The sequence below is a fragment of the Episyrphus balteatus genome, chromosome 1 (assembly GCF_945859705.1).
Source record: "Episyrphus balteatus chromosome 1, idEpiBalt1.1, whole genome shotgun sequence".
Lineage (NCBI taxonomy): Eukaryota > Metazoa > Arthropoda > Insecta > Diptera > Syrphidae > Episyrphus > Episyrphus balteatus.
In genome coordinates, this window is record NC_079134.1 from 30,299,147 (window position 1) to 30,324,561 (window position 25,415).

Below are 25,415 nucleotides of genomic sequence, written 5' to 3' on the forward strand. Positions count from 1 at the left end.
TCAAGGACGTATTCCTAAATTTAAATTTTCAGTTTATTATAATGGTATTTCTTTCTTTTTCTGGAAGTGATTATATATTCATCATAAATGTTATCTCTTTTATTTTTTATTTTTTTAGAAACTATGTGAAGTGAAATCGTTTTTAATACAGTTTGATAAAATTTGATTTTCTTGTACCTACGAGTAACCAGATAAAGTTATAACTTTTGTGCAAAGGAATTAGTTCTTAATTCAAATTTTCTTATATTTTAATACTTTTAATTACATTTGAATGTTTTTTTATTTGAAATTAATAAAAAAAAAATTGTTAAAAAACTGTGTAATAAAATCGCAATATTAAAAACTAATAATTTTTGTTTTGAAAAAGACTTTATTCCAAAGGCTGTATTAATGAAGTTTTTAAGAATTAAGAACTTTTAATCGTATACATATAAAACAATTTAAAGTATCACAAAATCTTTTAAATTCATTTTCACCAATATTGTTAAACCTTTTCACATGCGCTATTTTTTTTTTTAGCTTCTTTATGTTGACATACAAAACTTTTTGGCCACAGTTTTAGCACGCGAATATTTTTTCGCACAAAAAATAAAATGCACGACTGGGTCGTGCTCTTGTAGTTCACAGTATCTTTATCTTAAATATCTACTGGAAATTTAAAATATTTTTTTAGTGTAGCGAAAAAAAAAAATCAAAAAAACAAAAATCGAAAAAAAATTAAATTAAAGAATTTTTTTTTTCAAAAATGTTTTTAAAAATATTTTTTTTTTACATTTTAAACTTCAAAATGATAACTGTAAGTTTTTAATAAAATTTACTTATGCTTTGATGAAATATATGAACTTAAAAAATATGTCAATTTTTTAAAAACGGCAACGCCATATTTCCGTTCTCCGCATTTTTTGAGAAAAATTAAAAACGCAGTTTTTGTTAGAATCAATACATCTATTACGTGTACCAAATTTAATCAAAATCGTTAGAGCCGTTTTAGAGAAAATTGCAATACCTCAAAAACGTTATACCTATGGGAGATATGCGTTAAAAAGGAGATATTAAAAAAATAAAAAAAAACTGATCTAGGGAATAACGTGAAAAGCATCTGTACCAAGTTTCAAGCAAATCCATCCATCCGTTTAGGTCCTAGCTCGATGTACAGATGGACGCACAGACGCACAGACGCACGGACGTACAGACCAAACCACAGACCAAACGTACAGAAAACCCACTTTTTTTGATCTTCTCTATAATTGTAATGTTTGTTTTGATTAAAACCTCAAAATTTTTTTTCTACACGAAACCAACACTTGCCCTATAGAGCAAGTAAAAACAGCTATGTACCTACTTAAATTGGCCTGGATTGCTCAAAACGCTCATTGTAAAACCAATCACTGAATCCAATGAAGTACACACAATGAATTTTACAATTTTAGAAAGTTTAAAATTAATTTTTCTACCAAGTTAGTGTGAACGAACGCAAAATTTGGAGATCGATACTAATACACTAAATAACAAGAATGGTGTTTTACCATCTACCTATTAAATTAAAGTTGACCATACTTCTTTTTTCAGTCTATAAACATATTGCTATAATATTTTTTGAATAAAAAACATTTTGCTAAGAAGAAACTTAAAGCTAAGCTAATACATAGTACAAATAAAATGTCCACTGTGGCGTATACGTACTTTTTTATATACAGTACCTATACCTAAAAAATGTTTTTGATTTATTTAGTGGTTTTCAATAGGTTGTATTTCAGTGAAAAATGATCTTATGAAGAATAATAAAACATACATAATACATGCATTATAAAATATACATTCTTGTATTATAACGATCTTAGCAGGTACCAGTTGTAAAAGACGTACTTCCCTAATCACTATTACGAAAAAAAGTAGGTATAAATAAAAGTTTTACACAATGCGATTTTCTACCACAGCTTAGATGAAAATTGTTTGGTTTTAAGAATATTGTGACAAGTCAAGTACTAACATGCAAACAAATTATAGAATTAAAGTATTAGTCAGTCTTGGAATGTTTTTTTTTTCGAGATTTTTCAAAAACATACCCAAAAAAACAATTAATTACGGTTTAAAAAAAAATAATTTTTAAACAATACCTTTATACTTCAGTACCTACTGTAATAAAATACACGACTGGGTGGCACGTTCTTGTTATAACTGAAAAAGTAGCTCTAATGGTAATTTTTTTTTTTTTAAATAATTATGATGTGATTTTTATGTTATTTCATAAGAAATTGAAATTTTTTTTATTTAAAAACTACTCACACACCATTTCAAACGTTTTGGACCCCATTTGATTTGGACAAAATGTTGCTAACATTTTTCAAAACAAAAAAAGTGGATATCCAATTTTTAAGAAAATGTTAATCAAAACCTAAAATCTAATTTGAAAGAGATTTAACTAAACCATTATCAAAAAATTGATTTTTCAAAAAAAAAATAATAATTTCGAAAACTTTGCTTATTTTTCAATTCACGATTACAAAAGCAATTGAATCGTTTACAAGTTATGAAGACATTTCTATGAGAATACCGTTAATTACATTTCAAAAAAAAAAAAAAAAATCATGTGTGTTATTCACACGTGAAACCTTAAAAAATCATTTTTCTTGCAAAAAAAAAAAAAAACAAAAAAGTCTACCTTTTTTTATTCTATCAAATTTAAATCCACCCACCTATAATAAATTTTATATCACCCGAAAGCTCAAAATATTTATATCGACCATGTCTAAACAACATCTACAAAAGGAGCTAGAAATTTTTGAACCCATTCAATTTTTTTTAAAAAAGTACAAAAATCAATCCTTTTTCTCTCTAAATCTATTTTTTTAAATGACAACCTATGATAAATTTTATATCATGTGAAAGCTTATTTCACTTTTTATATGACGTATCAATCATATTTCTACCATGCCTACAAAAAAAGTAAGATTTTTTTAAAGCCAACTATGTCGAATTTTGAAACTGAGATTACGGTACTTCCTAAACTGGTGGCTGGTCATCGGCAACAGATCTCTACAGGTGTTTTGAGGTATTTTTCAATTTTTTCAATTTAAGATTGTGTAACTTGTAGAGCACGTACCGTTATGTGTGGTATATCAAATAAAAGGTTATGTTATCAGCATGCGTACTAAAGTTAAATCAAATTTGTATGTGCACTAGATCAAAAGATATAACGTGTGTAGAAAAAGAACATATTTTTACCTTTATCTCAGAATTTTGAATATGAAATTAATTGAAATTTTGTACAATTATAGTTTATTTTAATTACCTATCTATAGTACAAATTTAATTCATCTTTCTATTAAAACAAAAAAGTTATAACAAGTTGAATGTTCGTGTCGCGTTTTCGTTTCATCTTGTTTCAAATCACTACGATACTAAAGAAGTTTTTACTTCAAAAATATTTGTTTACTTCAAAAGTTCGACCTTATTTGCCACATTATTCTCAAAATGTTACATCTAAATCATTTAACTTCTTTTTTGCAACAAGTCACTCAAGGAAAAAAGTTCGTTCAAGGAAATCGCAGAAAATTCATTACTACTGAGTTTGAAGAAAATCGAATATGTAGTTTAGTCTTTAGCTCATGATAGATAAAGACTGACTTACATAATTGCAAGACCCACTTTGTTCACATTCTGTATCATCGTTTTTTAATTGTTATATCGAGTTCGATTTTTTTTCCCCAAATTAAAAAAAAAACCAAAATTTTTTAAGCATTATTTTAACTAAACGATATTTAAATAAAATTAAATAATTTAAATACATTATGTACAGTTTTTAAGTATGCATCAATGTACCTACAAAGTCTTTTTAACATCATTCATAAACTTTTTTTTTTATTCAACTTATCGCTTCTTTAAAAACATACATAAATATACTTTTAGGTAGCTACATCTTCGTAAATTCATCTTCATTTGTTATTCTAGCTACAGCACAGAGCGCCAATAAACAGCAGACGTGTGTATCTTCTAAAAGAAAAGTAAGTATCTTTAACTATTTTCAAACCTTAACCACAAATCCTCTTTTGAATTGTGGCAACGACGATGTCGGTTGGCGGGCGTCTTAACGCAGACTTTTCTCTCAGAGAATATTAAATAAGCTCTAGAAATAAGATGAACTTTCTTGGTGAGGTAGAAGAACCTACTTTATGCTAAAGGTATAAAGGTAAAATAAAATATACAAAAAAAAAAAAAAAATGTTACTAAAAATACATTATAGCCTCATCTCGTCGTCCTTTAACCTTACACGTGCTCACTTTGAGTGGCAGAATTGTAATGAATAAATTAGTGGGTCATGCTCTACATTCGACTTTATATTCTCTCTCTCCCCCTTTTCCCCTTCTCACTCTGTTCAAATAGATCGAAAATCTATTTTTAAAAGCGAAAATTCCAGACATTTTCATCTAGTAGGTAACTATTTTTTATTTTTTTCGTTTCATTTTGTTGGTAATAAACCCAACGGAAATTGATTCCGAAAAAAGGTCCTGAATCTATTGATTTTATATTAAGGTTAGAAAATACAAATTTTTTTGTGTTTGTTTGTGTTTGTCTGTGCGATGATGACGATGATGATGATGGTTGCTTTGTCCATACCAATATTCTGGCTATGTTGACCTTTTAAATTTTAATTTCAAAATTTAATTACGAATTCGTTTGGTTTTCATCAAAAAATAACAAAACGAACAAAAAAAAGAGTGTGTGTACACATGTACACGCGACTGAAGTTATACACAGAGAAAAATATGACCCGCTAAAAACTAACAGATTGCCATATTGCTTTACCGTCCATACATTTCATAAGGAAATCTTATTAAAATCAACGATTAATAAGGTTTTTTTAAGGAGATTTCTTATTATTTTTATAGAGAAAATCTTATTAAAATTTGACTGAAAAGTTGATTTTTTTTGCAACTAAGCACTAGAACAAAAATCGCGATCAATATTTTCATGGCAGGTTGGTTCAGGTGGTAAGGTGGGCGACTAATGATTTGAAGTCTCCAGTTCGATTCCCAGCCTGGTCATCTTTTTTTTTATTTTTTGCAGATTTTAAAACAATATGGAAAACCCGATTGTTTTAATAAGGTTTCCTTCTTGGATGAAAACCATAGAGAAATCTTCTTGTTTTTGTTCTATTTTATGTGGTCTATTTTTCTCTGTGTACTTCTCATTCAGTATATGTAAATGAATTTCATTTGATATTTTTAATTTCTATTATTAAATTAATTAATCCACACATCGTTTTTTTACATTTTTATCAAGTGAACAATAAATTAATTCTTTCATCCTCCTTGCGTCCATGTAGTTTTCAATTTATTCTGTGAAACATAGAGGAAGGAATACCTAGAGAGCCGACTCGTACCCCCCTTGCCTAAAACACCCGCAAATTTAATTTCAGATAATTGGTATACATCTCTCTTATTTTTCTCTTGATTTCCTATCTGTGAATACGTGTGAAAGCTATAATGTTCCTTTCACCAGTAGATGTCCTCACAAATTTTGAATTTAAACATGATTTTGGTTTATACATGAACTTGAATAGCTCAAATAGCTCACTCCAGACACCCACCTTTCAATAAATATGTACAGAAATAAAAAAAAAAGGTTCGTGTTTTGAATTTATTATATTATTTTTTTATGAATTTATTTCCTACTGAGCACTTAAATTGTTTTTAATTGTTTTGAGCTCAACTCCACAGTTGAATGTGTTGGTGCCATTTAAAATGCACGGGAAAACTACCACATATAACCACTGTGGAGTTTTTCCTCTCATTGCAGCTTGTAGGGTGGAAGAGAAAAACCAACCGAAGTCGCGTCTCTAGGTATTCCTTCCTCTATGCTGTGAAATTTACACATGTTGTGCGGTTCAGAACGTACGGTATACGCTTAACGAAACTAAATGAATTGAGCATAAAATGTGCGATATGGTTATTTTATGAGAATTGTGTGTGCTTCAGCACTAGTAGTAGCAATATGGAACTTGCAGAGTTGCTACAAAGCTCAAAAGTGAGCTGAGCTCAGCTCAGCTCACAGCTCAGCTCAAATTTTGAGCTAGCTGACTTTTGAGCTATGTACCATAGCTCAGCTCATTTGAGCTGAGCTGAAAGTCAGCTGAGCTGATGGTTGAGCTGAGCTGTTGGGTGAGCTAAAGTAAAGTGAGCTGAGCTGAGCTGTGATTTGTGAGAGGATACATTGATTTTTATTTGGAAAGTATAATGAAATATGAAGATATTTTAAACTTTTATAAAACACCATAGCTCAAGATGTTTGGTTCTAGTTATTAATGGAATTATTTTAACACATGGATATTTTTATAAATAAAACAGATAATTTTTCGTGATCTTTCTCTTGGTTTTTTTAACCCTAGAAAGATAATCATAATATACGTCTCAGAGACGTATGATTCTAAAAAAGATTTTTGGTCTTATGTTAACACTTTTTGTCATATTTATTTAACTCATTACTTAGATTATTTTAAAGAAGTGATATAATAAATGAAATCAATTTAACAAAAACCCAGAAATTTGAATTGAATTAGATAAAACAGTTCTTTACACGCCATACGTCTCACAGACGTAGATTATCTTTCTAGGGTTAATAGTAAATATATTTCTATTTTTTTAGTAAAATATTTCTTTTTTAATCATAAAAAAAATCAGGTACAATCCGGTTTTACGACTTTTTTCAAAATTCCGAGAAAATCGCGTTTGAAAGTTGGGGTAAATTTTTTTTTCGAAAAATCCCCGTATCTTTGAACGCTCCTGGAAGCTAAACCGCTTGAGAGCAATTTTTGGGAGTGGTGCCAAATGATAGCTTGTGTCATGGGCCTACGCTTTGCACATTATCAGATTTTTAAAAAATCGCCTTCCATGTTAAACCGCCACATCATGCCTTTTTTTTTCAGAATCGGGCTTAACTTTTTTTTTTACCTTTAAGTTCTCCTGGTTTGAGAACGCGTGTACCTACAGGGATGGAAGTTGTACCCAAATGTAGGTTAGAGTCCCCGCTACCTTTTGGCATCAAACAAATTTTTTTCATTTTTTTCAAAATTCCGAGATATAGGCGTTGGAAGTTGGGGCGCTCACTTTCAGCTCAGCTCACTTTCAGCTTAGCTCAAATGAGCTAAGCTATGGTACCTAGCTCAAATTTGAGCTGAGCTGTGAGCTGAGCTGAAAAGTTAGCTTTTTGCAACCCTGGCAACTTGCCACACGCAACTTGCCACATACAACTTGCCACATGCAACTTGCCACATGCAACTTGCCACATACAACTTGCCACATGAAACATGTAACTTGCTACGTGTTGTGTGTTTTATGTTTGCCGTAGTGTGGCGTACTGCATTTTTAAATACTAAAGTACTGCGTACTCTAAAGGTGAAACGACAGCCCTGCTACCCAGGGTGATCGCGTCATAATCCCTTTGACATTCTTGTCAAAAAGTAAATTTTCATACCCACCCTCCCATAAGAAGTATAACTTCAAAAATTGGATGAAAAAAAAGCAAACAAAACGAAAAATACTCGACCATTTTCCCATTTTCTTTCTCGTCTCTCGAGTACAATGTTAATATTATCCATCCCCATCATCATCGTCGTCGTCATGGCATACCTATATATTCCCCTTCCACCCCCCCAAAGTTGGCCCCTTTCAGTTCCACTTAGTCACCATCAACATCATCATCATCGTCGTTGTCGACATCTCGTCTCAAAATTCCATTAAATGATTGAAGAAAACCGAGTTCAACGTCTGTATTTGCATTTTGAATATCAGATGCGCAGAGAATAAGATGAGACACGGTATGATGATGGTGTCGGTGTGGACGGTTGTTGGGTCGGTAGTTCAAGTTAGAGCGAGGTACGGACGGGGTTTTTTGAGGTCCTTGCAAGAGTGTGGAGAGGTGTTTAATCTACGCGAATGAGGTGTCTCTGTTCTGTTGTGTGAGAAGGATTTTGTTTGGATAGAATATGCTGATGATGGTGTGGAGTGGAACCAAAACCATAATCTCATGTATTATGTGGCAAAATCTGTGATGCAAACAGTTTTACTTACGAAATTAAAAATTTTGTATCTATAAGTAGATTTTTTTGAAAACCAAAAAAAAACTATGAGGTGTCTGCAAGAGTTTGAGATTTTTACTTTGGTAATAATTTTTGTTGGCGTGTTGTAATGGATAATTTGTAGTTAGTGGTAAGAAGAGTTTTTGTTCTTACTTACCTTTTGTATCCTTGGGAAAGCATACACTTTCAGTCAATGGGTTTATTGTGTTTTTGTCACCTGGAAAAAGATAAAGGATTTTTCATTAAATTGGGATGTCATTTTGATATTTTTTTTATTAGGAATGATGAATGGGTAAACACAAAGTAAAGAAGGTGTCTTATTGTTAGGAAACTTTAATATACGTTGTTACATTATTCTAATTGCTGCAAATAAGGATAAAGTTAATGATAGTGTTGTTTGGTAAAGGTGAATTTGGTCAATTCCAAAAGGAGTTAAATAAGTTCAAGATAATTAAAAGTGAAAAAGTTACAAGGTTGATAGCTTTTTTATAGGTTTGTTTTAACTAAGCTATAAATGATTTTTACTTGCGATATATAGGTACTATAGGGCAAGTTTAGGATTCGTAAAAAAATCGAACTCGAGATAATAATTTTATATGACATAACGATGATGGAGAATGTCAAAAAAGTGGGTCCGGCAATTCTGTCTGTCTGTCTGTCCGTCTGTAAGTACCTGAAGCTGCAGCCTAAACTAAAGGAGTGATTTTCTTCAAGCTTGGTAGTTAGCAGTTTTTAGTGATTCCCTAGAGGAGAAATTGAAATTTTTTTTGTATGACCAAAACTAACGGTACCTGCCATATAACGGAAATAGAAAAGTTAACTTTTATCAAAAACGGCTCTAAAGATTTTGATTAAAATTTTTGTGTATAGTATTACACATAAGAGCCAACTTTTGAAATAAAAAAAATATTTTTTGTATAGTTATTAACGGTACTTGTCATAGAACGTTTTTTTTTTTTATTTATAAATATCTCGTACAAGACTAACCCAATTTCAACGAAAATTTTTATACACAAGCGTTCAAGTAAAAGTAATATTAAAATTTTAGAAAATTTTCAAAAAACACATTTTTGGATTTTTAAAAAATTTTTCAAAATATATTTTTTTGAAAAATCAATTCTTTGAAAACGGGTTTATGAAAAATTTTTAAATTACGTATTTATGTGTAAATTAATTATTTCTTCAAAATGGCATACCAACAATTTTTTTTTTTTAAATAACAGAAAATTTTTATATATAAAAAATTATTTTTTTAAAAAACGGCTCTAACGATTTCGGAATTTTTTTTTTCTAAATATTGCTTGTTATACAAGAAATAAAATGGCATACTTGGTTTTTTGTAAAAAATCATTTAAAACGGTGTTTATTTAATTATAAAAACTGATTTTATTTTTTTTTTTTTAATTTTCCTTAATTTTCTTGAATTAAAAGCTATTGAAGTAACTTTAAGCATAAGAGCAAGTACGTGCGACCCCAGTCGTGCATTTTATTTTTAAGGAATTTGCTTGTTTTTTTTTTTTTTTAATCTACAAGACTTTGTAGTAGATTTATCTGAGTACCTTTATCCATACCATTAGATTGAGAATATATTACATTACATATTATATATTTTGTTTTTCTAAAAAATTATTGCAAACAAAAAAAAATGCATCAAAAAATGTGTATTGCAATAGAAAAATATTTGCACAAAAAAAATATTCTTTTGCAAGAAAAAGTATTTTGCATTAAAAAAACATGTTATCACAACTGAAAAATATTTGCATTGAAAATAAAATTTTACATTAAATTTATTTTTTTAATGTAGAAAATATTTTACTGGCAATAATTTTTTTAATGCGAAATATTTTTAATAAAAATAAATAAAAATTTTATTTTCAATGCAAATATTTATTTTAATGGGCAGGTTCAGAAACGTTAGGGACTAAATATTTAGGTAATTTCTCGGTCTCTGATTGGTCAGCTGTCAAAAAAAATCCTTCCAATTTAGGTAATTTTATTGGAAAGCTGACTGGAAAGTTAGGCAAGAAAATTTTCCCTAAAAATCTAGGAAAGTTTTTTTTGTCAACATGACAGCAGATTGTTTTTAATTAAAGAATTTATTTAGCAAAATTAAATTTATTTGTGTGAAAAACAACTTAAAAGTGCATTACCGGTTATAATTAATTTTATTTATTCATTACAATTAAGTGAAATTTGGTGTCTTACCCATACGAACAGTAAAATTCTTAAATAAATTTCGAAATTTGACAATAGCATCATATCCAAACTAATTTAGTCAATTTACTCAAATTTCCGTTCAGAAAATGACGTTGCCTAAATATCTAGTCCCTAATATTTCCTGAACGTGCCCAATGAGAATTTTTTCAGTTGCAATAAATATTTTTTTTTTAATTGACAATCAAAAATTTTTTTTAAATTTCAAATTCATTTTTTGTATTGATATTTGTACAACCCTGTTATGAATAATAGGTGCAAGGCCGTGATAGCAATCCAAAACTAACCGAAGTAGTTGAATGAAAAAAAAAATGGGAAATCAATAAAGTTTTTTTTTTTTTTGAGCCAATATTAAGAAAAGCTAGACTAAAACAGACGACCAGAGTGGAAGTTCGGTATTCAGTAAATCTTAAAAACCAACTGTGTTGAGCTACAGGAAATGTAAAAATAAAATAATTTCTTCAAGCTTACGAAGACGGAGACTAAGAGCTCTGTCTCAAGCCTACTAATTAGATACAAAAAAATGTCTGAGAAGCAAAAAAAAAAAAACTGCACAGTCATTAAGAACAGTACTTAAAATATTTTCTTGTTACATACTAAAAGTATTTCTGACCTTGAATTCAAAATATTATTGTTTAAGTTTTTCACTTATTTTTATATATTTAATAAGGTAAGCTTAGCTGAGAAGGTAATAACAGCTTGGCTCAACCGATTTTCAATTATTTTTTTTTTTAATCTACAGTAGTTTTTCTTCATGTTCACCATGGTTTTTTTTATGTTAACAGGTTAAATCTGGAATAATCCTAATTTTTTTTTAAAGCTAAAATTTTGGAGAGATTTTTGTTTTAATTTAAGTTTATAATTAACATCAAAATTATTTAATCATGGCTTCAACGTCTGCTCAATTGACATTGTTTAAAAATTATTTAATTTGCAAAAATGTAATAAATAAGTGTCTTTTTAGTTCACCAAATTTGTAGAGATTGTTGATACTAGTGATGGGAACTATCGAATGATTTGAACTATCGATAGTAAGTAACTGAATGATTTTAACTATAGAATAGTTCATTCATTCATTTATTCATTCGAATAAAAACTATCAAATAAACTATCGAATACAAAAAAAAACTATTTTCGAATGAGAAAGCAATCGTTTACGAAATCTATTTGAATGAAAAAACTATCGATTAAGAAAACTATTTGAATAAAAGAACTATCGTTTAAGAAAACTATTCGAATGAAAATACTAGATATCTAATAAAAAAAACTATCGAATAAAAACTATCGAATGAAAAAAACTATTCGAATGAAAATAGTAACTAAATGAATGAATGATTTAAATGAATGAATGAATATTTTACAACTATCGATAGTTTGATAGTTTTTATTCGATAGTTCCCATCACTAGTTGATACTACATTCGAATTTAAGCAGCAGAATTGCTTCTTCGTCTGATTTGAAATTGCTGCTCAAAAATTTCTTATATTATGATTTCGCATAGGTAAAACAAATGCATTTTCAAATAGAGTGAATAACATTCTTCTATTCTTAAGGGTGTCATAAGCTGAAGTTAATAATCAGATCATCTCTATGAGGTAAATAGTTTAGGCTTATAAGTGCTTCTCTCATTTTAAAAATTAGTACAATATCTCTTAAGAAAAGATGACTCTATAATCTTCTATCTACCAAAAATGAAGCTTCGTTCCAACACCACCATAATCTTTTTTAAAATTTCATCTTCTTAAAGTTGAATAAAATTTAAACATGATTCATATAAACCTAAATAATTGTCCCACATAAATCATAAAATCAATCTTGAAAATTTGATTTCAAAATTTATGTCAAGGATATAAATCAAAAGAACCATATTTCTTAAGAAATTCGAATTTAACTTCTCCTTCTCTCAAATATATATTTTATTACATCAAAAAAAAAAAATGTTTTTGTAAATATAATAGCTGAAGGAGTAATATATATTTGCAAATTTGTTGCACGATGAGTTTGTCGTACCTATGCCTTAGGCATTTTTGATAACCTTACCACTTTTACTTCTTCAAAGTAAAAGATGAAGAAGTAGAATAAGAAAAAAAACCACATCAAAATTTAATATCTTTGAAATATAAAATATTTCAATTTCTCAAGAAAAAAAAAATATATAAAAAATAATCAAAAAAAAAATATAAGTAAAAGATTTTTCTCTAAGAACTTGTTAAGTAGGTTGCCAAATACTAGAAGATGAAAAAAAAAACAAGCTGACAAAAAAGTAATATAAAAAGAACCAAAAGAAGGATTTTAATGTTTGAATGAATGAATAAATGTACCACCATGACCGTAGCTAGAAAAAACTTTGAGAGGGGGAATATCATTTTGAGATCTAACGAAAAAATAAACAAGAACAAAAACTTAAAAAATTGCCCCAAACAACGTTCCTGGTTTTTGTGCATTTTGCACGCTTCGAGCTAGAATACTGGATGACTGATTGTCAACTTTGAAGCCAATTTCTTTTCCAAAATTTGTCATCAAGAAAAAGTTTCTACCTATATAAAACCCAAAAAATAAAGAAAGAAGAAAATATACATTCAAAGACTCTTCCAGCCCTGGGCTAATCAATCATCTTAAACCTTATGTTCCAATATTACGAAAGTATAAGAATATAGAAGACATTGGATTTTGAAATAAGGAAACATGACAAAAAAAAAGTTAAAAGAAAATTTCCAACAAAATTAATTTCTCCACAAGAATGATTGCCAAGCAAGCTCCAAGGAGAATGGTAGAAATTTTAAGGTCCTTTCTGAAAAATTTTGTTTGTGTCTGTGTTTGTGTGTATTAAGGAAGGAAGTCATTAATTTTTTTTTAATGAAATATTATCTATGCAGGATATCCAATCAGGTATTATTATACAATGTATAATATGTAGGTACTTTTTGTTCCCCTTATATAAAAATAAAAAAAAAAATAAACAAAAGATTAATTATCTGTTGGAGGATGATATTCAAAAGGACGACAACTACGACGATGAAGGATGTCATAATAAAATATTATAAACACGTGTTGGTGAATATTATCTGTCAATTCAATACGAGAGTTATGCTTATGTTCATGTATGAAAATAAGAGTATATGATAAAATGAAGGCTTGACAGTTGATTTAGGATCATCAGATGTCATCATATCAGCATCTTACATATACATATATCATGTATGTGATGTTCGAACTTGATACACATTAATCAAGTTGTTGTTGTAGGTACATGGTACATATATTTATGATTGGGGATCAAAATGTCATAAAGTTGAAAGATGCGTGAAATTTGCCCAAAAAATTCATTGGCCATAAAATAAGATGGCAGATGGCACCCAAACATGCATGACCTGGGAGGGTAATTATTCTTGCAGACAAATTTCCAACTCGAGTAGCTGGAAAATTTATATACCTATATAAAAACAAAAAAATATAAATATAAGTAATAAATTGCCTGTATGAACATGATGAAGAGCCTTGCAGAGCTTCATATTTTAATGGGATTTTTATATACACATATTTATTTTTTTGTTTTTATTTTTATCTTTTTTTTTTTTTGTTCACGAAAAATAGGAAATACGTGACATTTATGACAAATGGGTAATTATTTCACACCTGAAACATGATGATTAATTTAAAGGCCAAATGGAAAACATATTAAAGTTGAATAAAATCCATATGACTGACTGCATTGAATGTTCTATGGGATTTAAAAGTTTTAAAAGGTTTTAAATCTTCCAATACATTTTCATTTTAAAAATTTGTAAGTAGTCATTACAAATTAAAATAAGCAAAACCCTTCTCTAACTATGATGAAACAGGAACCAAGAAATTTTTGAGTCCTTAAAAATGTTTTTGACAAAAGAGTGTTTTTTTTTTAACGTTGTGTCATATTTGAGGCAGGTATCATAAGAGGTAATAGGTAAAAAGGGAATAGCCCATTTTCTGCCCCGCGTGTACAGAGATGAGTTTGGTATCAAAAGAATGGTGGCGTTGAGCTTGTTATGTGTGTGAAATATTTTTAAAATAGTTCATGGGAGAGTCGAGATATTTGAGGTTGAATTTGCCTATCTCAAAATCGAAATTTCAACTATTTTTTTTTTAAAGCTGATGATTTTTTCTTGCCTATGATACTTAAAAAAAAGCTATTTAATAATGACAAAAAAAAAAACTATTTCTACGCGTCAAAGGTCTCGAATACAAAATTAATTCCTCAGAAGTAAGCACTTAATTTCTCTAAGTTTGTTTAAAAATAAAAAATTACTTTGATACAGTTTTATAGACAAAAAATAACCTTTCATTTGATATCAATGTGATTGTTTTACGTTATATTTTACGAATTCTACGATCAATTATTTGAAAAAAATAGCTTAAGTTTCGATTTTGAGATAGGCAACTTTAACCATAAATATCTACCCTCTCCCATGAACGATTTAAAAAATATTTCACACACATAACATTCTCAACGCCACCTTTCATTAGATACCAAACTCATCTCTGTACACGCGGGGCCATGGCTCCATAGTAAAATGGGCGTTCCCTTTATTTGTTTTTTTTTTTTTTTTCAACTCTCTGAAAACTTTTTTATTTTAAAAAGTCAATTATTTTAGGTAAAAGGGTGTTTTTTTAAGGAAAAGATGAAACTCCTTAAACTTTGACAAAAATGATACCTTAGTGAATATTAGTAAAAATGTTTTCTAAGGAAATGGTATAATTGGTACCCTCCTCGTGAACTTTATATTTGACTTGGTAATTGTGAATTAAAAATGAACCTATAATTTTTTTTTTTTTTTTCAAGCAAAAAAAGGGGTATTTTTTGAGGTGAAACGAAAATATTCATTTATTGAAAACTCTCAGTACACTATTGGAATCTAACAATTATGTTACATTTCGGATTGAAACTAAAATCTTAAGAATTTCATTTCAAAAAATGTGTTTTTTTTATCGATGCGGTACAATAATGAAATTTTGAAACAAATAATATAACATTTGGAATAGGAGCTAAGAATTTATTTAGAGACTTAATAAAATTATTTTGGATAAATTTACGTTTTTATAGAGGAGGAAATAAATTAAAAAAAAAATGAGTAAAAAAAAAGTCAACGATTCGTGTAGGGAGTTCGTTTAAAAACTCAAACACAAATGATCTATTTGTCATAAGACCCAAAAAAATAAAATGAGCCTTTGGGTAAAAGGGTGTTTTTTTTTGTTGATAAAGAAACGTACACTTATAATTGTTGATTAAAATTATTTTCATAAGAGGTATCTATTTCATATTAAAATCTGGTAATAATCTTAAATTATGATAGAAGCCAAGAATCTAATTAGGCCATACAATTACTTTAAATGAAGGGGTGTTTTTTTTCGGAAAAGAGAGTTTTGGAGATTTTGAACTGAAATGTTTTTTCGAAAATATTTTGCTTAACTAAACAGTTATCTCATTTCGTGGAAATGTGTTAAAAAATTTCATTTAAAATTTGAAGTTTGAGTGGGTAATTATTTCATTCATAGTTAAAAAAAAAATGAGTTTAAGGTCAGCAAAAATTGCACCGAACTGATTTTATGTTATGTTGTTAGGTACAATATAAAACTTATTTTGCAGTTTTGAAAGAATTGTGCTAAATTTGTGTGGCGAAAATCCGTAAAATTTTCAATTTATACCTTACCTATTAATTCTAAAATGTGGATAGGTATTACGAAAAAAGTCACTAAAAAGAAGAGTAGGTAACCGCAGCAGGGAATTAACTTCACATATATTAAATTAACTGCACATGGCAATAACCTCATTTACAGTGGAACAAAAATTCACTTTTTTGTTATGAATTCTTTTTTTTTTTTTGCTTTATTTTTAAATAAATTTACTTAGGTGAAGTTATTAGCTGCGCAAGATGGAAAATAAATCCATTTTCAATCTTGTATAGGCTGTTGCGCTTTACTTTCACGTGCAAAAATTGAGAAATGTGTCACTTTTTTCACAAAAGTCTGCGCTGGAAAATAAGAATAAGAAATAACGGTTCTTTACAAGGTTTTTGAAAACCATTTAAATCTTTTTTTCTTATACTAACTTTTAAAAAATTAGAAGAATAAGAATACATTTAAGTTCAAAATAAATTGAGTTGAGTTATATGGAACCATCATAAGTAGATTCCATTTTATAGTCTCGTAGCTCAAAAGCGTGAAAAATTATTTCCCGTTGGAGAATGAATTTTGATGTTAAAAAAATTCGATTCGGCCAACCAAAAAAAAGTTTCGGTCTATATGTTAATTTTCTATTTTCGAACCAAAAATTTAATTAAAAATTCCTAAAAACTATTTAAATTCCCATCCTTTTGAGAACTTTGTTAAATTTCTTATAATAATATTCATTCCAATTACTTATTCAATTTAACTGATAAATCTTGCATTTAATATGAATAAACATCAATTAAATCTGTATTATCATTTTGTCTTAAATTTCCATTTTCATTTTTTGTTTACCTTTACAATAAAAAAAATCTCAAAAACTTTCGACATTATTTTTACATTTTTTTTTTTCTTTTCTGTTTGTAAATTTAAATTTATCGAATCTCATTACTTTGCCAAAGTAAATTTCCATATCGAATAATTGTATTAATTCAGTGGCCATAAGACTGCCTCTTTCGATAATATATACCTGCCAGAAAAAAAGGCCGCATCGATTTTCATCGTCTGTCATTCACATCCTTTGCAAATTTACGCATACAAAAAAAAAAAAATAAACATTCTCCCACTTCAACCATTATTTTTGCCTTGGTATACAATCAACCATATACCAATACCTACAATGTATGAACATGTAAAATAAAAAAAAGAAAATTAATGTAAAAAAAATTTGTATGAATATTTTGTTGGGGTTAACTTATTTTCAATTTATTTACTCAACAATTCGATTGAGTGAACAGGTGCTGTTTGTGTTTCCTTAACCTCATTTTCAACCCACACAACTCCCACACAACCAATTTTTTTCAATCAACCAGAAGTAAAATCAACGAATGAATTTTTCAAAATTAAAAAAAAAAAAAAAAGAAGTGTGAACATCTTTTTTTCTTCTTTTAAATTCTCACCAATACTCTGGTTGTTGTTTTCGTTGAGAAAAAACAAGTAATTTTCATTTCAACCTCTCATCCTTTCAACTTAAAAGGATCTTCTCGTTTTTTTTTTTTTATAAAAAAAAAAGAAAATCCCCTTCCATTACTTCCACTCTTGTGGATAAAAAAAAAAAAAAACACAGAGAGATACCTTTTGAATGAGGAAGGCATAAGGTTGAAAAGTAAAAAGATAAAATATAAAAAAAAAAAATATTAACTGTATCCGCCAAATACCAACATTGGCTCATATTTGTGTAACCTGTTTTCATGAAAAATTCATAACTAGGGCATAAAATTGCAGATGGTGCACACCGCAAATTTATTGCCTGTGGTCGGCTATGAACTGGGTGGGAAATGGGTGGTGGAAAATGAAAATGGGAGGAAGGGAGTGAAATCATCTCTTACTGAAGCGATGAAAAGCACAAAACGATCATTATCATCATGATAATGATGAAGGATGTGCACAAGGGGACAAGGATGAGATATATTACTATACTGCATGCTATATAGCACATAACGAGCCTTGAGGATGATGTGCAATGAGCACAGAGAGAGAGAGAGCAAATAATATACATTTTACCTAGAACAGAAGGCAAAAAGCAATTTCTTTTGCCAGTTTACTCCTTCTTTTACACCCTTCACCCATAAACAACACATCCACCCACAGTCAACTGTTGTAATCACCATTAAGGACATGGCCACTGTGCTGTCAGCCATCTGCAAGCTGCAACGCATCATTATCCAAATACTCTTCATGGCATTTCACAATTCCAGAGCAACTGTATACTGCATCATTATACCATCACAACTATACCATTGCAAGTGCAATTATCTCTACTTTAAAAAAGATTATTGGCAGAAGGGATTATTGCAAGAGGTTGCAAAAAAAATAGTATCATTAAAGAAAAACTTACTACAGAAGAATTACTGAACTTCATAATACCCTTTTTCATGAAAAAAAAAAAAAAAATATTAATTTAAATCTTTCTTGATTAAATTTTTACAACAAAATATTTCACTAATTATTATTTTTGGTCTTCTTTCTGTTTTCTTTTTTTTCTTTTATTTTTGATGGAAAATGACTGTAATCCAGACTAAATGCAAAATTGCAATAAATGCCCTTACCAAAATAATAAAACTATAGTAAGATATATTACAAATTGATATGGTTTTTTTTATTTTTTATAAAAGGACGTGGCTATCATTCAAGCTGACTTTTTTAGAAAAAAAAAACATATTTTCGAGAATTACCTAAGTGATAAAAACTAAAAAAAAACAGCTGAATTTAAAACGACATCGGCTACGCCAAAACCACTGTGAAGAAATAGCTCATCGAAACCCTTTTATGTTTCATTACAAAAAAAAAAAAAACAGAATACTACTCGTTTTCAATACATATTTGGAAATATACAGATCAGCTAACCAAAATTTGGCCGAAATAGAGTTAAAGTTTAATCACTTTTTTTGAGAACAAAGAACTTAACGGGAACTTGAAACTTTAAGAACTAGCTCAACTAGCTGTCCTCAATGTGAAAAAATTAATTGGGTAGTGAGTAGAAAACTATACTGGAACTCCGAAAAATTCGCTGGTATTAAGTGGCATTTTTTAAGAAAATAAACAATAAAAAAAAGAATTTCAATCTTTCATATGAATCACACATTTATGCAGTTTAAATTAAATTTTATCAGACCTACCAATCAAATAGCTCCCTTTTCGCTATTTCACCATTATCAAAGAAAAAATAAAGAAAAAATCAGCGATATTCCGGGAAATTTTTATATTTGTAACCCTTTTCTTGAACATTTTCCACGAGTTTTCATTCAAAGTACAGTATATGTAAATTTGAAATGCTATAATTTCTAAATAAGGACGGTTTCATGTAATATTACCTGAGCAACAAGTATGTTGAACATTTGCTTTTCTCTAAAACCTACAGTTTTTAAGATAAAGATTTTTGTGACTCATATGGTTCCGCATATAACGATAACGAGACTAAAAGATGGAGGAAACTTCAGGACTTTTCATATATTGTAAATCACCTCGGTTTAAAAGTTTATTTCAAAAGTTTGCTGTTAAGAATTTTTTTTATTTTGTATACGCGGTTAAAAATTCTGTCACAGTTTTTAATACAACCTTTGGAATCAGGCCTTTTTTAAAACAAAAATTATTAGTTTTGAATTTAATTTCAAAGAAAAAAAATAAAATGTATTAGTTTCAAATACCTACAAAACATAAAAATGTAATCAAAAGTATTGTAATATAAGAAAATTTTAGTTAAAAAATAATTTCTTATATAACTTTATCTGGTTAGGAATTGAAATTAAATAAGTGTCTTCTTTTTTTTAATACAAGAAAATCAAATTTTAATCAAAACGAATACGAAAATGGAAGCCATATCAAAAAAGAAAGAAATTTGCTTGTGCCTGTGTTTAAGGTTATCACCACCTGAAAAAGTACCTAATACCTATATAAAACTATTTTGGTTCAGAAAAATGCTTTCGGTGACCTTTTATCTGATAAAAAAAAAATCTAAATTTGCACTATTTTTAAGGCGCTATGTGTTTTTTCGAAGTAAAATGTATGAATTACTCACAAAATTTGATTGGCAAGAAGATTTTACTTTACATAGTTTGTGAAAAAAATAATACCTAGATAAAATAATATCATAATTATTATATTTATGATGAGTAATCACTTTCAGAAATGTTTTGTTTCATTTTAAAGAAGAAAGAAAGAAAATACTTAAAATAAAATTCAGGAAAACGTCCTTGATTTTTAATACAAAAAAAAATTTACATTTCAATAAATTTTGTGTTAGACTTAAAATTGTAATACAATCAAATTATATATTTAAATAAAATTTTGGTGTTGCCACAAAAATGTAACCCAAATTTTCGTAGAATCTACACCAAAATTTTTAACCGTGTAGTGTTAGAGACTTGCAGCTTGGAGAATATTATTTTATATCTAACCATATGAGCATCTAGGAGTATTCAAGTTTTAAGATCCACAATTGTAAATTTAGATTGTTCTGATGCCTACAGTAACAATTTCTACCTCAAAATAATAACCACAGTAGTTTTCGAATTTGGCAACATCCACTTTAATATTCTTTTGCAGGGGCGTACACTCCCTTGGAGCAAGCGGAGCTGTGCATAAATTGAGTTATGAAGTAACCAGGGAGACAAACTATGTCATTAAGTGTAATGTATAATGCATTGGTAGCCACACAATATATGTATATTGATTTTAAAAAAAGGTTACCCCAGGGGTCCCAAAAAAAATAAACTGCCTTTTTTAAAAGAAAAATTATAATTTTATCTTAGGGCCCCAAAAAATATTACTTGAAAAATCTTTGCCACCACAAATAATACATTAGGGGCCCCAAAAAAGCAAAAAAATATTATTTGAGGATCCTCAAAAGTGGTTCAAAACAATCAAATGGAAAATTAAATAAAAATTCAGGGGCCCCAACATAAATACATCAGGGCCCAAAATAAAAACATTACGTTATTGGTGGCATTCCGAATATTACTTCAGAACAGAGGCCCCAATACCTATTAATTCTTGGCTCCAAAAAAATTATATTATATTTTAGGGGCCTCTAAGCACTTAATTTTGAGGCTCTAAAAATAATTTTTCAGAGGCCCCAAAATATACAAAATTATGTCTGATGATGGAAAATAAAATATGTATTTATTACTTCAGAACAGAGGCCCCAAGAACTATCAATTCTTAGCTAAAAAAATTTTATTTTAGGGGTCTCTAAATATTTAATTTTGGGGGCCCCTAGTACAAGTGTTTACTACTTTTATGAGAGACATTTTAAGTAAGTATAGCAAAGTGCATTACGAACATATTAAAACATTAAAATAAACCTAAAAATAAATAAGCCATACAACAAAAAAAAAACGTATGGCGTATACGTAATTTTTTTTTGTAATTAAGGGGCCACAAAATTTAGTCTTCCCCCGGGGCCCCGGCGACTCAACGTACGCCACTGTTCTTTTGTAACCATTACTTTATTCTTTTCAATTTCAAACAGATTTTTGAAACCGGCTTTTCATTTAATACAATCCCTGTTTCATGAAAACTTTAGTAGACTATATAATTAATCATATATTAATTGACTGGCTGAAACAGGCATTATCTCGGAAGCAAGACGAATAGTTCCAATTTTAATGATTAAATTTTTTTTCAAACATCGCAATTTTTACGTCTAGTAAATTTTGAAAGATAAATCTATATTATATGAAAATGAGGTAAGAGCTTAGCTGGAAAAGCCAGTTGATTATTTGTTCAACTCCGTCGGTGGCCATTTTTGAAGGTCTCGAGCTTTAATTGGTGATATCGATGACAATTCTAGTTTTTAAAAACCAATTTTTTTTAGGTGGAGCCTGTATGGCACTTCTTTTTTTTTATATTCTTAATATCTGTTTTATCGAAACAGATACACTTGCGCATTCTTAAATTTTACTATGTACTATTGCTCTTTCAGTTTAAAACACTTTTATGTTAGAATTTAAGAGCTCCCTCTATATTAAATTAAAGAAATTTTGTTGATGTTGGAGAAGAGCCGACATTTAGGGCAAAATTTTGTTAAATGAAAAAAAAAAACATGTTTTTTATTTGACTTTTTTTTTGAAAAAAATAAAAATGCAGTTTTATTGCAATTGCTTTATATATTACGTTTGCAAAGTTTGATAAAAATCTTTAGAGCCGTGTTCGAGTTATTTGGTTCAATTTGTAAAATTTGTGTGGTAGATACACTTTTTTGACTTTTTTAACCCTTTCGAACCCAAGCTATGAAAATCAATACAAAAAAATGTTTTTTCGGTATTATCGGGTCAAAAACATCACAACTAAGTAATATGAATAGCAAAAAGTTATTTTCCAAAATAATAAATAGCAAAATTAATGTGTTTTTCTCATGTTACATGTAAGTAACATGCACTGCCTATGACCACCAAAAAAAGTCGGAGAACTGAGAAAATAACTTTTTATGAAACCATAATGTATGCTACTTTTTCTAAGCAAAAAAACAAAACACTTTCTGCATTAACATATTTTATATCTTTTTTTCAAAATTATGACCATATATAAAAAATTTTTTTTTTTTTTTTAAAAATGTGAATTTCAGTCCCTTTCTCGATAAAAAAAAATTAAAGGTATGATATTTGACTAACTTTTTGTAATAATCCAGTAACTAGGCATTATTATCTTTCAATTAAGCCATCGTAACCTAAAAAATTGTTTAATTTAATATTTTTTACGAATTTTTAAAAAAATGTTACATGAGAGTAACGCTGGGTCCGAAAGGGTTAAGAAAAACTAAAAATGCATTTTTGTTGCAATTGCTTCGAATATTACGTCTGCAAAGTTTAATCAAAATCGTTAGAGCCGTCTTCAAGTTATTTGGTTTGAATTGAAAAATGTGTATGGGAGGTACACTTTTTAAGCGAGATATAAAAACAAAAACAAAAAAAAAAACTAACTTTCAGAATTCTATAAAAATCATCTGTACGAAATTTTAAGAAAATCCGTCCACCTGTTTAGGCTGTGGAAATGTGTACAGATGGACGCACAACCGCACAGACGCACAGACGTACAGACGCAAGGACGGAATTGGGAGCCCCACTTTTTTGGAACTCTCCATCATCGTAATGTTGGTTTTGATTAAAACCTCAATTTTTTTTCGATACGAAACCAATACTTGCCCTATAGGCTATAGAGCAAGTAAAAACAAAAGAAAAAATGTCAAAGAAAAAAAGCATGTTTGCTCTTACAAAAATTTAGATTAGGTAACTTCTTTTTTTCTTTTTCCAAAATTTGAACTCACCACCCACGGACTTAAACTTTTTTTGCTTAATTTAAAAATAAATTCAAATATTTCTGACAAAATTAAATGACAAATAAACAAACATCAATTGATCTTTCAAGTTTCAAGTCAGAAACGTCGAAAAAAAACTGAAAAATTACTGGGAAAAGCAAACTTATTGGGCACGTTCAGGAAATATTAGGGACTTGATATTTAGACAACGTCATTTTCTGAACGGAAATTTGAGTAAATTGCCTAAATTAGTTTGGATTTTTCATTATTGTCAAATTTCAAAAATTATTTGAGAATTTTACAGATCGCATGGGGCAGACACCGAATTTCACTTAACTTTAATAAATAAATAATATTATTTATAACCGATAATGCACTTTTTACTCGTTTTTCACACAAATAGATTTAATTTTGCTAAAATAATTCTGTATTTAAAAACAATCAGCTGTCATGTTGACAAAAAAAAACATTCTTAAATTTTTAGGGAAAATTTTCTTGCCTAACTTTCCAGTCAGCTTTCCAATAAAATTACCTAAATTGGAAGGATTTTTTTTGACAGCTGACCAATCAGAGACCGAGAAATTACCTAAATATTTAGTACCTAACGTTTCTGAACCTGCCCATTTTTTTTAGTACTTTTTTTGTGACATTTTTTATTTTTTTACTGCTCTATTTTCTTTTTTTTTTATAATATTAAAAATAAGGAATAAAGTAGTATCATACGGGCTTAAGTTATTGGAAATACAAAATTCCAGACTATGAAAATGTGACGTATTGTTGATATTAAAACGAATATTTAACCACTTCATTCCTTTATCATTCAAGCCCTGGTCGAAGAAGGAAAAATTTTGGGGAACTATGTATTGAAAACTTATGTTGCAGCTTCGAAATCCTGATGCAATTACATATACCTACAAAAAGAATATCTACATATTACTGCAAATTATTTCACTTCTCATCAAAATTGTAAATAAAAGATATATAACTTTTTCAAAACAATTTTTCGTCCATCGACGTTCTTTTTTCCTATTGACTATAAATAATTTCTATCAGAAATTTCTTAAATATTTCTTCTTAGTATTTCAAAAACTTTGACAAAATTGATCTTCCTTATTGAATAAACGTTATATACCTACCAAGAAAAAAAATTTATCATATTGGCAAAGTTGCAATACTTAACTGACATTATGGCCAATTCTAATGGTATTTCCTATATATATTCTCGTAGGACAAAATGATGGGCACATCTGGGTTTAAGTGCCATCCTTATGCCATCGATGATTCAATGAATCGAATATAGTTTCCTGGCTTTTGCCTCTTCTCTGCCATTAAGATACTTACATACACCCTGTGCACAGTGTTTCCGTTTTTGCACTCACCCATCATATTTCCCTCCCCTCTTTTCTCCTCTCCTGTTCTGAATGACCCGGGGAAGTTGACAATTATTACCGTTATTATTATTATTATTTTCATTAAATCTCTTGAATGTCTGGCAGAGACATGTCCATGATAAGGGTTCTACACGACCAACAACGATAACGGAAGAACAACCGACGACGCGACGGACTGCAAGACAGACGAAGGAAATGAAAATGGTATACACATACATAGTCTTGACTTTTCTGACTGGAAGCAGCATGAGTCCCTGTTGGACAGAACAATTTTCCTTATCACTTAACTTCTCAGCTTTTCTGATGAGATGGGAGATGTAGAAGAGGAGGAGGGGGAAGGATTCGATTCCTGGTGGAACAGTAGAATGAGAGTTGGTAGATGGCGATGATGTTGTGGCTAGAGATGGTAAAATTAGCATACTGCAAATATCATTGGAATTGCTAACGAGGTCCTTAAGGCAAATAAAATGATAGCAAAGCATCAAGACAGAAGGAAAGATGTGATGCTGTCGTATATACCTATACACAGAGATGATGTGAAACTCTTGTGTCATGTCTTTTGGTATCAGATTCAGGATAATATTTCTCTAATGTTTTATTTTTTTTTGTTGTATTTTTTTTTTCATTTTGCTTCAAGAAAATCATTGAAAAACACACACATTTATATAATAAAATAAATATTATAACGAAGGCGGGGTCAAAAGTGATTTTCCATTTCAATTGGTTCAAAGTAAATTTTAAATTGGCCAACAATGGTTGGGAAAAGTTGGTTCGA

The 25,415-nt window shown here is 29.0% G+C and overlaps 1 long non-coding RNA gene across 3 annotated transcripts in view; it reads right to left on the reverse strand.

Annotated features, from left to right (window-relative positions):
- The window catches only part of LOC129907821 (uncharacterized), a 147,467-nt gene that overhangs the window by 49,138 nt on the left and 72,914 nt on the right, over window positions 1-25,415 (reverse strand). For 2 of the 3 annotated variants that reach the window (XR_008771180.1, XR_008771179.1), the window contains exon 4: window positions 8,235-8,294. This is a non-coding gene — a long non-coding RNA (uncharacterized LOC129907821). Of the gene's footprint in view, window positions 1-7,854; window positions 8,295-25,415 lie in introns of those variants that run through there. The other variant, XR_008771178.1, reaches the window with a different exon arrangement.